At 36.5% G+C, this 14,777-nt stretch overlaps 1 protein-coding gene across 2 annotated transcripts in view; it reads right to left on the bottom strand.

The window, feature by feature from the left end:
* SYN2 (synapsin II) overlaps positions 1 to 14,777 on the bottom strand; it is a 186,922-nt gene that overhangs the window by 171,561 nt on the left and 584 nt on the right. The gene's annotated exons all lie outside the window — the stretch shown is intronic.

The following is a 14,777-nucleotide window of genomic DNA, read 5'->3' on the forward strand; positions in this document are numbered from 1 at the left end:
TCTAAAACTACTAGTTATGGTAATAGGATGATAACAATATCTAATTCACTGCCTGTCCAACCTACAGATTTTAAAAGATGACTGTATCTTTTCAATGACCCAGCATGAAAAGTTGATGTTTACTTGTTCTGATGATAAGACAAAATCAGATATGGAAACTTTACTACCCTTTATTCTTCTTTTTGTGCAACTTCCGTACTTGCGAAAGCACTATGACAAACCTGCAAACAATCCAGTGCAGAGATCTTGTGTACCACCGACTGGTTGAACTACTGGTCCTCAATTCAGCATCTAGACAGACTGCCAAACAAGCTGACAGTGTCACTTTCTGAGATGTGGCTCTACACTTATTACAATCTAGAATAAGATCACTCATCTATCCCTTTATAACTTCATATGCATGGACATAAATACACTTAATGTTATATAAACAATAATCTTGTGGTTACAATTGGATATTACAGATAACGTAAGATATGATGTTAGAAGAATATCTCAGCTATTTTGAGCAAAAATCCTAGGACTGACAAATACACTAAGATTGAAATTCTTCAAATTCTTTGAGTTCTTCCAAATAATTGAAAAAAGACCAGTAAAAGCAGTGGTAAAAAAATGATTTAACATTTATAAACCTCATTGCCTTAGGTAGGAGCTCTAGGTAGAAACAACCCTGAGAACATATTAGAAAAATTATGGCTTTCTCTTTTAGCATTACTGTTTGCTCCTCGAAAATAAATGTTTCCTCAATATCAATTAGGTTTGCTTCCCTTCAAACACTCATTTGAAAATTCACTGGAAACAAGCATTTAAATGAAGTAACATGCGCTTTAAATCTTACACTAGTGTTTGTTAAGCAGTTATATGCACAAAGTCTTTATATCATCTTGACTGACAGATAGCAGTTTGCCATACAAGGCTGAAACCAACAGTGGAATTCTGTTCCATAGAAAGCATCATAAAGGCATTATTCTACATCATCCAAATAAGAAATGACTAACAAATGCTCAGGAAAAAGCGTACATTAGCCCAACAACCACCTACCTCAAGCATAGCAAACCAGAAAATACAGATTTAATTATGTTGTTACAATGTAAAATCACACACAGCCTGGATTTCAGAATAAAGGTACCCGTCTACATCAACAGCTTTCCAGAGTACTGTTCTTGAAACATATGGATATTATCACCAAGGGACTTGGACAATTCACCTGCAAAAGCAATCACACTGCCACATCTCATTTTACTCTGAAGTAGTATTTTACTCTGAAAACTACTTGGGACCTGATATGTCATCAATGCATCACCTAACAGCCAAGGATTTGGGGATCTCAAATGTATACATATAGTGGGTCACACTATTCAGGAAAGAACAAACAAACCAAACCACAAAACCCGCCCCCCCCCAAACCACACACAAAAAAACACCCCCCAAACCAAAACACCCAAACAAAAACCCAACCAAAAAACGAAAACCCAACCAAAAAACAAAAACCCAACAACAACACAACAAAAAGCAAACAAAAAACCCCAAGAACAACAACAAAGCAAACCACCAACCCCAAAACTCAAAAGCTTCGTCAGCTGCCTAACTTATGGAAAGGACTTCTAACAAACAAAAGCCTAGACAACCACTGCAAGACTTAAATTGAAAAGACCTGCTGTAAGATCCTTACCAACCTGAAAAGAACAGACCTGCAGTCTGCTTCTACCCACACATTTTATGCACAAAGACAAATCCAGTTGATTTTAATAGAAATAGTGTAAACCTTAATACACAGTAATTATACTTTATATTAGTGTCTCTCTTGACTCCTCTGAAGTATTACTTCTGCCAAGAAAATGAATCTTACCCTCTTGTATGTTGAATTGCTGCTAGTTCATACCAGACATTTCTTCCTTCGTAAGAAAATGAATCAGCACAAAAATTCTAGAACATGGGTCCAACTAAAAGACTTTACGTAGATCATAACCTCATACAAAATACCGAATCTTTAAGTCCCATCCCTTCTATCATTACAACCCATATGAGAGATTCTCCATGCGACCTCTGTCTTTAAAATAGCTGAGTGGCTTTCCAGTGCACACTGAAAGAGCCTCCTTTTATTCCAGTGCAACCCAATAGCACCAGAGCAAGAAAACTACAACCATAGAAGTATTATCTATCTGGACAACATCCATCAGTGAAAATTCCTACAAATACTTCTTTAAAAAGAAATTATACATACAGATATATATATAAGCACACATACACACAAATACACCCTTCATAATGCTAGCACGCTACTACTAAAGCAACTTTGGTGACATAAACATCTTACCTGGAAACCACTCATAATGCAAAAACAACGTCAAAATATTTTTATTGCTTGTGAAGGTTTCTGTCACATAGTCAACTATGCTAATAGTCCCAGCTATCACTTGGGATTTAACCATACTCATCTGTGTCAGAATTTTCTGCTCTTGTTATTTCTTTATTTCTCCCCAGCAGTTATATCAAAATATAAATTCAGTTTCTTCAGTTTTACTTTTCATGCTGTTTAAACTTAAGGATATTTTGGCTTGTTACTGGAATTTCTGATTTATGAATGCTTCCCAGAAAGATTTTTGTTTTTCAATTGTTCACACAATTCTAGATGTGTTTACCATAAAACAGAGTCAGTAACACCACTTTCTTCCCAGGCAAAGCAGCAGCCTTGACACAAGTCTCTCCTATTTCACTTCTTTATTTCACTCCAAATGAGGTTTATTCCACTAGATAGTTTGTTTCTGTCACCAAGGAGCATGCACTCCTGCATGACATATAGATTTTAGCTTCGTCATATACTGGGAATTTTTTTGGTTTTCTATTAATTTATTCTAACTGTGTCTACGAAATTATGTGTAGATTCCCCTTAAAACAGAAATTACACTCACTAAAAACACACTTGTTTGCCTGCATTATCCATGCAACTATCCACAATGCATGTCAAACTTTTGTTTGTATTCATATGTAGAAGCAAACCACATGTACATGCAGATGAATACAAGTGAATGCAACATAATCACCGAGCTAAACTTTTTAAAATTTTAAATGGAATCTTCAGTAGTGTTTTTATAGCATCAAACAAAGGTTTCTGCATAGGTTGTCCATTACAGATGGACAATAAAAAAAGCAGACTTGAGGAGAAAGGGAGTATGTGTCCTCTTTATGTTAAAGCGTAACATAGCTGACTCTCCAGAGGACCTTCTAAGAGCAGATAAATTAGAACTTTTGTTGATCCACCAGCAGTGATATGTGACCAGCTGATTTAAAATATAACTAATGTTATTTTTAAAATGACAAACTATTTAATTCAGAAGACTTTTATAGGAACGTCAAAGATTTTTTGTTGTTGTTTTAAGAGTAATGCCTGCCTATTTAAACCTCACCCCAAATACTTAAAATATTATTTTATTCTAAAATTTTAAAAGTGCTACTATAAACACTTTTATCATTTATTAATATATATTGTATGCAACATGAATTTATATAAGACTCAGGAAAATTAATTTTGGTTATTGCTTCAAAGACAAAGGCTTCATAAAAGAAATAATTTTTCCTAATTAAAGATATTTCTGTGATTTTTACCTCGAACAGTAGACGGCTAAGACAACAACTACTAAGTAAAGCAAGTTCTGTAGTCACAGCACATTATGTAACCATATTGCCACTCCATAGAATTGGACTTATTTACCATGTTTTATGATAAAACCTTTTTATTGCCCTTTCAGAATCCCAAATCTGAGATGATGGCTTTTCTAATATTAACCATTTTTTAGTCATACAAAGGAAAGAAACCTCTGAAATTTTTTAAAGCTTTCTTAATAACGAACCATGATAAAATGCACATGTGCATAGAAAATGATCTTCAAAGCAAAATAAATCATTGAAGCAATTTAAGAGGTAGTGAAATAGTGCTGAATCTTCCTCTTTGGAACCATCCCTGTTCCTTTAAACAAAACGTGAGACTTGGGTGACTACGCCTGATCTCATATTGTAGTTTAATCTCTAAATCTATATTGTTTCAGTAGAATTATTATCAGGTTTTATTAGTAAGAAATCAGAAATAATAAACAAGAAACAAGGTGAAACAGAACAAAACTGAAGTCAGGCACAGAGATACGTATGCAAATACAACAAGAAGGTCATTTGCTACCTTCTTTTTAAGGTAGCAATCAGCACCACTTTTTTCTCTTTTGGAATTCACTTTAAATCATAAAACTAAAAGAAGAGCAATTTTAACTTTTGCTTTTTTTTTTTCCCAGGCTTGTTTTTAACACCACATACACTCACATAGTCACCCCTGGTTTCTCCTGCAAGAAGTCAGCAAACTGGTAAGAGTGTAGCTCAACAGATTTCAGCCCCTACAAACCAGGCAATTCAGCAAAAAAGTCAATGTTTCATAAACAGCGAGTATTAGATTTGTAAGGTCAAAATGAAGAGCTAAAGCTACTTCTTGCACGAGAGAACCACTTTCTTTTCAGGTATGGATGGAAAGAGTATCTAAACTTGCACTCCGTTTTGAAACACCTACACACAAAGTTACTGGGATACAGACACTTTCGACTCCTAAAGACAGGGGACACATCCACACACAAAAATAACTTGGGGTTTATTACTAGCTGTGCCACAAGCTTTCTTTATGTCTCCTCCACACTCACCTTCTCAACAAATACCAAAGTAATTATCTGCAGGAGCTTTCCAATAAGCAGCACACACTGCTGATATTTTGGTTTATGACTGTTTATATTCAATGTAAAATTACATAAAAGCATGCTCCCCTATTCTAATCATGCCTATTTAACAAAGAAACATGTGCAGCACACAAAGTGAGACAGATTAGCTTAAATCAGAAATACAGAAGCCTAAAGGTTACTATTGCAATAAAGAAAGATGTATTGGTAGCCTGTCAGAGAGTGCCCAACTCTGACAACAAAGCACAAATTGACTCCAGAGGACATGATACTGCCATGCCTAATGAAATAAAACCAAGGCTCCTGTCAGCCTTTGCTGTGTCCTTGCTCTGCTGCAGTTCACAATGTGTCGAGTCACTATTTAAAAACGCATTACACATTATTTTGTTACTGTATTTCTTAATGAGTTTTGTAACTTTTCTTCACTTTGAGCAGTGGAAACAGCTTCCTAGTACAGTTATAAATATTCATGAGGAAACTGCACCTATTACATCTTTAAAGAAAAATGTATAGATTTTTTTTTATCTGTTCCTAATGCTGATTCACTCACAGTTCACTTCTGTAAAGGCAAGATTTTAAAAAAATTGGGGTTTAGGACAGGAAATTATAGAATTTTTTTTTTCTTAAAAGCCCGTATCATTTTTGTTTAGTATATTTCTCTGTAATACATTTATAAAAATATTTTTAATATGGTATAACCTGTAAATAGAAATAATTCATTAAATTAATCTACTAGTTTATATCAAATCATTTTATGTGGGAATAGAATTAAGATATTTAAAAGATTTTATCTGAGGCTCTGATAATTTTTTTAATTATTTTAATCACCTGATAAAAATTCAAAGAAATGCATGTATTTTTAAATATTTTTTTTAATAACTCCTACTAGCAATCAGTGTATATGATGCATTATGAACACCAATATCCAAGTGGGATACAGGACTATAGAGATCAAATGGTAAATCAAGCAAGGCCAAACAAGGAACAGTCATTGTAAAAAGCTAAAAGATAGTGCATTTTAATGGTTGGACCAAAACTGCCTTTTTTAACAGCTTCTGGCACCTGACTGGCTGATGGTGGCATGTGATGTTTCTGTTCTCCCTATCTACTTGGGGGGTGGGGAGGCAAAAAAACAGGTGATCACACTTTATTAGACATCCAAGAATCCCACAGTTTAGGGTTTTTTAATGAAAATAGGGAAAGTACATTTATGCCTCTATCTGCACAAGCTGGGACTAAGTCCCTAATTTCCACAGAGAGAGGAAAGAGCTTCTATTCTCCTGCCCCTACCTCTCATATGAGGAGACACGGTAACTTCCAAAAAAAATGGGCTAAGACCAAGCAAGCACAGGTGTTCAGAGGTGAAAATAATGAAAAGAACATTGCTGGCACTCCTTCCCAGCTGCACTTAAGCAACAACATTGTAACATTTCATGCTCTTCTATTTTCTTCAATCACAGATACACAGGAAGAAGGATAAAGATATCGGCAGCATGCAGAAGAAGTAGAAAGGTTCTTCAAAACATGGAGTTCCACATTCTTCAGCACTGTCTACTGGACCAATCCGTTAATTAAAAGAATCCCACCAACACTGGCAACAAAAAAAGGAGGAGAGTAAGCAGATATACTCTGGCAGCCCTGATCAGCTTGCTTGCTGATGGGCAGCCACAATCACAGCACAAGCCCTAGACATCCCACACGACACAAACCACCCAGCCTGAGCTACAGCTGAGGGACAACCCTGTTCTGCTTTGCACACCCCAGGTCTGTAGGAAAACCAGAAACAGCCTCTTTAGTCTTAAGATTCAGTGTCTTCTGAATTAAACGTTTCTATCATTTCTGCTTGCAAATTCATAAACAAGGATTTGACCTTAGTCACCACCTTTTTGTTCGGAATCAGGGTATCTGTTAATAAGAGTTCGTTAATATTTCTGTTTCAGCCAGGTAGGGACACACTTGTGGTAAAAGTGGGTATTGTAAAATCGACAAAGTCTTTACCCTTTTGCAAAAGCTTAAACTAGGCTACAGTTCATGTTACCACGCACACTAGCTCCCCTCTGAGAAGTCAAGTTTGACTCAGTACGGATAAAGCTGTTTAATTAGCAAAAGCAGCAGTGCAATCAAGCAAGTATTTTGCATTCTAGAGCAAGGTATGACGCTGTCCTCCCACCCACAGCATCTGTAAAGTCTTACCACCTCATTACACATTTTTTTCACTCCACAAGGTAAGTAGCCTCATCTTTGGAAGCACTATCATTATTCCAGGTAATATTTACATCGTCATTTATTGCTTCGCTTTTTGTCATCTACAACACAGCTTTCTTTGCCAATTTACTCTTTTCCATCCTTTGCAACTTTTCCATCTACTTGTAATTACCCTTTGCTGCTGTGTTCATCCAAGTGGGTCTAGAATCCTTCCATAGAGGTCCTATATCCAAATCTGACTGCCTATGTTTGTTGTTCTGTCCTTCAGACACATATTTATACTCAAACATATATTTTCACTAAAGTCTTATCACATTTTTAATGCAGATTGCAGTGTATCTTATCTACAAATGTATAAAAATCCAAATCATTGGTCTATTTCAATTATATTAAAAACAGATTTCTGTAGTTTAGAGCATTCACAATGGGTAGGCTGGCTGAAGAGCTAGAGGTGATAAAATTATGTGATACTGCATATAAATACTTCCGTGGGTGACTATCGCATGGTACTATTAAGAACTGGGTACTAAAAATGCATACAGTGAAGTCACTACTTTAAGAACATATTGATACTGTGAGAATATTTAGCATCAATCTTTTGGAGAAACACGGTTTCGGCAAAAACGTGTACAGTCTTGCAGTGTCCTATAGTGTTTACAGAATGGCAAATAACATCCATTTAAAACAGATACAGTTCAAAATACAGTAAGTCCTTTAGACACACTTTTTCAAGACACGCTTTTTCAACAGCAAGAAGTCTAACAATATAGTTTATTAAAAACCTTTTGTTTCATACTGTTCCTATTTCAACAGGTTACAATTTGCTACTGGCAAATCATTATCAAATTATGAAAAGATTGTAGGCAGAATTTCTTATTTTACTTGGGTCTAAAGTCTATAAAGCAATTTATTATTCCTTTTATCTCTCACTTCAGTCTCACTACTTTGAAATACACCTAACCAAAATCCATTATTTCCTTGCCAATTTTTCCATTTCCTTTCTATTAAAGCAAACTTTAGAAGAAAACATCGGCAAACATATTTTTTTTTTAATATTACCTATTCAACTAAACATGTCAGTATAGGTTTCATTAAGCTTCAGAGAAGTTTCTGTGGTCTCTTCAGAGATAACGGAGAAAAAAGAAAAGATTCAATCGGATTCTGAGCACAGGGGACAGGGACGGGACAGGGAATGACACAAGTTACAATCTGTCCAAATTTGTAGTCAGCATCTCATACACAATAAGTTGCCTAAAATAACGCTAGAGCATGTAAGAGCTTGTTTAGATAGAGCAATACGTAGAGTATGGAGGACAAAGCGTTTTCCACTAAAAGTTTTTGTTTTTTTTTTTTTTAATATCTAGTCAGAAAGGTAATCCCTATCATGTACCGTGTTTTGCTATTTATACTAATATAGCCAGGTATTACTGTCCTGGTTTCAGCTGGGATAGAGTTAACTGTCTTCCTAGTAGCTGGTACAGTGCTGTGTTTTGAGTTCAGTATGTGAAGAATGTTGATAACACTGATGTTTTCAGTTGTTGCTCAGTAGTGTTTAGACTAGAGTCAAGGATTTTTCAGCTTCTCATGCCCAGCCAGGGCACCTGACCCAAACTGGCCAACAGTGTATTCCATACCATGGGACGTCCCATCTAGTTTAGGAACTGGGAAGTGGGGGGAGGGATTCGCCACTCGGGGACTGGCTGGGTGTCGGTCGGCGGGTGGTGAGCAATTGCCCTGCGCATCATCTGTACATTTCAATCCTTTTATTACTACTGTTGTCATTTTATTAGTGTTATCATTATCATTATTAGTTTCTTCTTTTCTGTTCTATTAAATCGTTCTTATCTCAACCCAGGAGTTTTACTTCTTTTCCTGATTTTCTCCCCCATCCCACTGGATGGGGGGGAGTGAGTGTGCAGCTGCGTGGTGCTTAGTTGCTGGCTGGGGTTAAACCACGACAATTACACATGACAAAACAGTAGATAAACAGAAAAAAACTCTGCAATTTTCTCTTAGATCATCTTAAAATACTAGCACACACATTGTCTGGTACAGAACTGTATCAGCTGGCCATTTTGGAGAACAGACATGAAATACAACTTGCATAAGATTGCTGTATGCTACATATTCAGATTTGTTAACACATTACATTATATACTTCAGTTAGTTCAGCTGCATGCCCTTGTTCTCAAGTTCTGGCCCAGCATCGACTTAAAAATCGGACAAAGAACAATACAGCTCAATGAGCTATACTTCCACCCCTTCAGAAAAACACATTCAGTTGCTCACACTTGATGAGGAGACAGAGTTCAAAATAAACTTTACCTTGCTTTGCAGAAACTCATGTTGTTTCACCTGTGTGCTTGAGTGTATCCTCCCAGCCAGTAGAGAGATGTGTTCTTGTGCTCATGGCAGCCCCTGCTTTTGCCTGCATCTCTCTTTTAATTATGTTGCTATTTTGACTGCAAAAATGGAGAGCCCTTAATGCAGAGCTGAAAACTGCAGTGTGTGCTGGGAAGTAGTACTGATCTAATTACCTGGTTGTAAGAAGCTGTGGAAGCACATACTGTCTTCATGTAAAATCTGGTTGCCAGCTCCTTTTTGGAGTACTAGGAGCTCAGTTCACAGGCCATAACTAGAATTAGACTACAACATATCCAATTTTTTTTAAGATTCAGATGAAACTTCTCACAAAGATAATTTTGAAATGTGAAGTTTTCATATGAAGCAAAAATTAAAGAGAAACCAACCTAAAATCTTTATCACTCTTGCTCAGTTTCAGGGGCTTTATGGAACCTGTCGCCTTCTTTGAAAGATTACAGTGTTACACCAAATGCAAGGTTGTTCTTCCTTTAATATTAGGAGTTTCTTGTTGCAAAAGGCACAGCAGTTCTTAATTAGCATTTAAAATTAATAAAAGTAACTTATTATACATCTTTTCTTCCTATATAAAATACATATATTGATAAGATTACCTTTTCTTTACACTCATTGCCTGAAGGCATATATCTACATTTAGCCATTTGGTCAGCCTTAAGAACTTAGGCCTTTCCAAAAATCAGTCTCCTTATACCTCTGCAACATAGCTGTCCCTTGCCTTGACTTGCTTTCAAAAACTTCTCCCCTTCAGCCCCTAAATGAGTGCCAAGGGATCCTTTCAATCCCCCTCCCTCTGTGCAATCACTACTAGTTTCATATTTGCCCATGCCCTGGGTCTTCCCCCCCACCGCCCCATTTTATATTCTGGCTTTATGCTTTATACTAGTAGTAGTGTGCTTTGCAATGCCAGGAGGCTTGCAAGAACACTGTCTTTCTTGACAGCGTCATCCCAGAGGACTAGAGAGAGCTCTGGCAAAGCAGTTGCCCTCATTTATGCATTACTAAAGTCTAAGCGACACCCTCTAAAATTGGAAAACTTGCTAACCAAAGACATAGACTGAATGCAGTGAATACTGCAGTTACTAAATCAACATATTACTATCAGATAAGATAAAACAGAATTCTAGTTCAACTGGAATTAGGAAATACTAATTAGTTATGCACAACTGAACCACCGCCACCGAACAGAAAAACTGCAATGAATTTTTGTTGTAGTACACAGATTGTTTGGTAGTTACCGCTACACAAAACAACTGCAGATATATTTTAAATTGAAACTGTTTTCCACCTTCTAGTAAATGCAAAAAAACCCAAGAAATCCATTCTGCTCACTTCGGTAAATTTTTGTATTATAAACCAGCATTTTTCTGCACTATGACAATACTGTTCACATTAAAAACATTTATGATGAGCAATGTTTGCTCATAAATGACTCAGTAATTTTAAAACCAAAAGTTTGCTCTTCATATAGCATTTGTCCTGGCCATTTAGAAATTATCTCTTGGGCCTATCACAAGATGACTAACTACTAAGGCAGTAAACATTACAAGAAATGCATAATTCTCTGGGAAAAACGTACACTGATACTTATTACAAGATTTGTCCTTAAAAACACAAGAACAAAATTTTTCTACTTGATTTTTTTATAGTTTCATCACTACTGCCAACGAGTCTTATATTCAAGCTCTAAAGCACAAGACAGACAAAGCAATAATTAGTTTTCAATACTGAAACAGCTTTCTAAATATTACACATAAGCTTTTAATAAAGATAATAATCTGTATACACAGCTTTTTGGCACCTTGCCACCGATGTATGGCCTCTAATCAATTGCTTGTTCAGCACTGAATATTCAGTACATTTTGTATACAAAACTATATGGTTATTTTCCAAGGAAATTAAATACATTTTAAAATAAACTTATCCAGCTGAATATTTTGGATGCTTAATGCAGACTAGTAGCTAGGAAAAAAGAATTAAAAGAAAAGGTTAAGCAAGCTGCCTAGATTTTAATTTAGCTCTGTCACTAGCCTCTTGGATGACCTTGAACAAATTATTTTACTTCTTAGTTTCCTCCATTTATGAAGATATCAACAAAGATACCTAAAGCTGTAAAAAATCTTGTAAGTCTATTGCATAAAATCATTATCAAACCTAACAAGTGGTTCTCAAAGCTTTCCCCTCCCCAACAGATCCATGAAGCCTCTGTGAATCAGATGGTTTTCCACTACATCTTCAAATACTTTGTAAGGTTCTCAACCAGATGTGTTAACTCAGGAAAGGGTTCTGGACATCAGTGAAGGTATTGAAAATGTCTGTTCGGTATGCAGCTGCAGTCGAAAAGAACATGACATTAAAATGCACAAAGAATAGGCCAGAAAATAAAATAAGCTTTTCCAATGCTTTTATATAAATGAATAGTACTGTTCCATTTGAAGGAGTGTTGCTTACAGGTCACCCCTTCTTTATGGTGATATTCCAGAATGACAGAAGGTTTCAAAGATAATTGGTAAAAATGATTGCTAGCTATTTGCTTTCACCTTTGGACCAAAGGATCATTTATTGTATAAAGTGACTAACAGAAAGTATTCCATGAGAACCAGAACCAACGAAGACCACTTGTCATGGATTTGTCTCTGGTAGTTGACTACAAGCTTTAGTCTGTTTTCATTTTTTTCCTACATTTGCCACTAAGGCATGTATAAAGCTACTAGCTGGTAGAAAGTCTTTAGTATCAGCTTATTTTGCAGTTTTGCCTTTAGCAGAAGCCCTTAGAGGTCTCTCTCATCTATGTAGCCCCAAGTTTCCAAAGAACCTGTAGGAAAAGAATTGTCTTTCACAGCCCTAACACATCTTTGAGAGTGTTACTGGAGAAAGGAGGATGGTTTGACACAATGACTGCATTTCCTCTCTTTCCTTAGGAAGTCAGATAATATAACATGGTAAAAAATATACAAATGAGTACAGATAAGTTAATTCTCCCATTTTGCCCCTATCCTATACCACAAAAGTAAAGAAACTGAACAGGAGAATTTCAAAACTTGTAATAGGACAAACTTCTTCAGGCAAGAAAATAAAAAAAGAAAGCAATAAAACTAAAATCAAGATTAAAAAATGCAAACAGCACTTGAGCATTGATCTATATGTAGACTATCCTATATGATTCCATTAGCAACAACAAAAATGTCGGGTTACTAAATCTCTGACTTCAAGTATGAGACAGTCTCTAATAGAAATAAAACATATTAGAAACAAAATGTCCTTTCAGTGCTAGAGGTAAGAGGCAATAGCCTTTGCTGACAGAAGAAGGTGCTTAGTGCTTCCTCTGGCTCTTGCTAAAAAGAAGATACTGAATTAGTAGGATTTCAATGTGATCCAGACTGAAATTCTTTTATTTCCCTTGAAACTGCAATCCAAAAGCAATAAATACATTTTCAATTTAAGACAAACACAATGCAGCTCAAAACATTACGAAAACAAACACCCAGCATATGATCTTCCTCCCAGGATTAACGTAAGTCAAGTGAAGCTGTTTGTTAGGAGGCTCTGAGAGATTTATTTGGTACTGTTTTTCTTGGGGTTTGGTTAGTGTATCACGTGATAGCAGCTCTACGTACCTCATCTTGCTAAACTGTACGTCAATGCATCACACCAGACAGGGTAGCTAGGTGGTAGCCATCAGACCACTGAAATTCATCCGTTGCCAGTTCCAGTCTTCCAATATTATTTTTTTTTCAAATTATCATCCATGTTCCATTTTTCCCCATATAGTCAAATTCTACAGCAGTTCAATACACATCAATATCAATATCCATACTCGAAAAGGTATGGAACAAACTTTTCTGCATGTATTATCAGAATACACATACATATACATTTCAAAATTTATTTTAAAAACTTCAGTTACAAAATGAGTAGCTTTTTGGAGGGGGAAAAGCCAGTACAACAACAAACTGTTCTTTCTAGAACTACTATATATCCATGTCACATACTACGAGAAATGAAAAAAAAAAAAAAAAGCAAGCAGGCATGAGTAACCTTGTGTATATTTGTGACTGCATCTAGTCTCCTACCTGGAATGCTGTTTGTAGCATTCACCATGCAGAGGCTTAAAAGCTTTACTATTGATGACAAATAGTGTTAATTTGGGGTGCATTTATCAAGTATGTAAAACATGCCATGTTTATAATACACAGCATGGCTTCAGTATGTATAGAAAAATTCTACCAAAACCAAACTTTATGAACATATGCAGTTATTTAATTTACCAAGCAAAAATTTGTGCACCGTAGAATATTAAATAAATAAATGTATCTGCAAGGCAGTGAGCAGTGTCCATGGATGCATCTCCATGACGTAGGTACAGAGGCTGTCTTAGTCCGGCAGATACAGCAACCTTTTTTTTTTTTTTTTTTTAATAAAGATAGAAAACAACCACAAAATCAAGCACAGAAGAAAAAACATGAGAAATGTAACAGGCAATGCTATCTTAACATTAATCACATCTTTGCTGTAGATAAAAGCTTACATTTTTGTTTCAAGCATTTTATTAAAGTACCATTTTAAAGCAAATTGTATCAAATCATAGAACTGTACAAGTCCATCTAGACAGTAAGGCTATAAATTTGAGAAGCTGACATTAAAATCACAAACCCACAATCCATTACTGAATGATGTCAGTGTTACAAACACATACTTGTTTTACTCCGTATTATTTTAAGGCACTGTTATGACCTTATATACCGTAATTCGCAACAGCGAATGAGACAATTCACAGCTTGATGTGTAAACACACACGATAGCAAAACAAGTTAGCGAATGATTAATAGGTATACATCCTTCCTCTAAAATCCAGCATCCACCAGAGTCGTATGTGATAAAACAGGTCTGAAAAAGCCATAACCTCTCCTACTGGCAGCAGCCAAGCACAGGAAGAAACGTGTTGACGTGCAAGTTTTATGTTTTGTAAATCCCACATTTTTCCCGATGACAGTGGAAGCAAAACGCCCACCCCAAACAAAACCTGCCAAGTTAATTAACCTAATCGCACAAATTCACCAGGGTAAGGTAAAACTGAGGGTTGGTCCTCAATACCCTGAAGGACCTTCACCCAAACACGTATTGCAGTCGCTGCCACAGCAGCAGCGGGATCTGCCTGAAAACAAGCCCGCTCATAAATATGAAACAACACGCGTAACGCTACAACCACACGCAGTTCAAAACAGAAATTCGTGCCTAAGACGCCTAAATCCTACCTGCACCTCTATGCGAGTTCTTTATTTCGCTAGAGAACGCGGGGCACGCTTTTTCAGGGCGGTAAACGTTTTATTTCGCGTTTCGACGGAAAACGGCTTTTTCGTTCCTAGTCAGGCGCTCCAGGCAGGCTTGCTCCGTCTTCCAGTCCGTAACGCTTCGCTTCAGCCGGGCGGCGGGGAGGCTCTGCCCGGCGGGCCCTCCCGCCGCCTCCCCCGGCCCCGGCCC

Source organism: Haliaeetus leucocephalus, unplaced genomic scaffold (genome assembly GCF_000737465.1).
Source record: "Haliaeetus leucocephalus isolate CR32 unplaced genomic scaffold, Haliaeetus_leucocephalus-4.0 Scaffold984, whole genome shotgun sequence".
In the NCBI taxonomy this organism is placed as follows: domain Eukaryota; kingdom Metazoa; phylum Chordata; class Aves; order Accipitriformes; family Accipitridae; genus Haliaeetus; species Haliaeetus leucocephalus.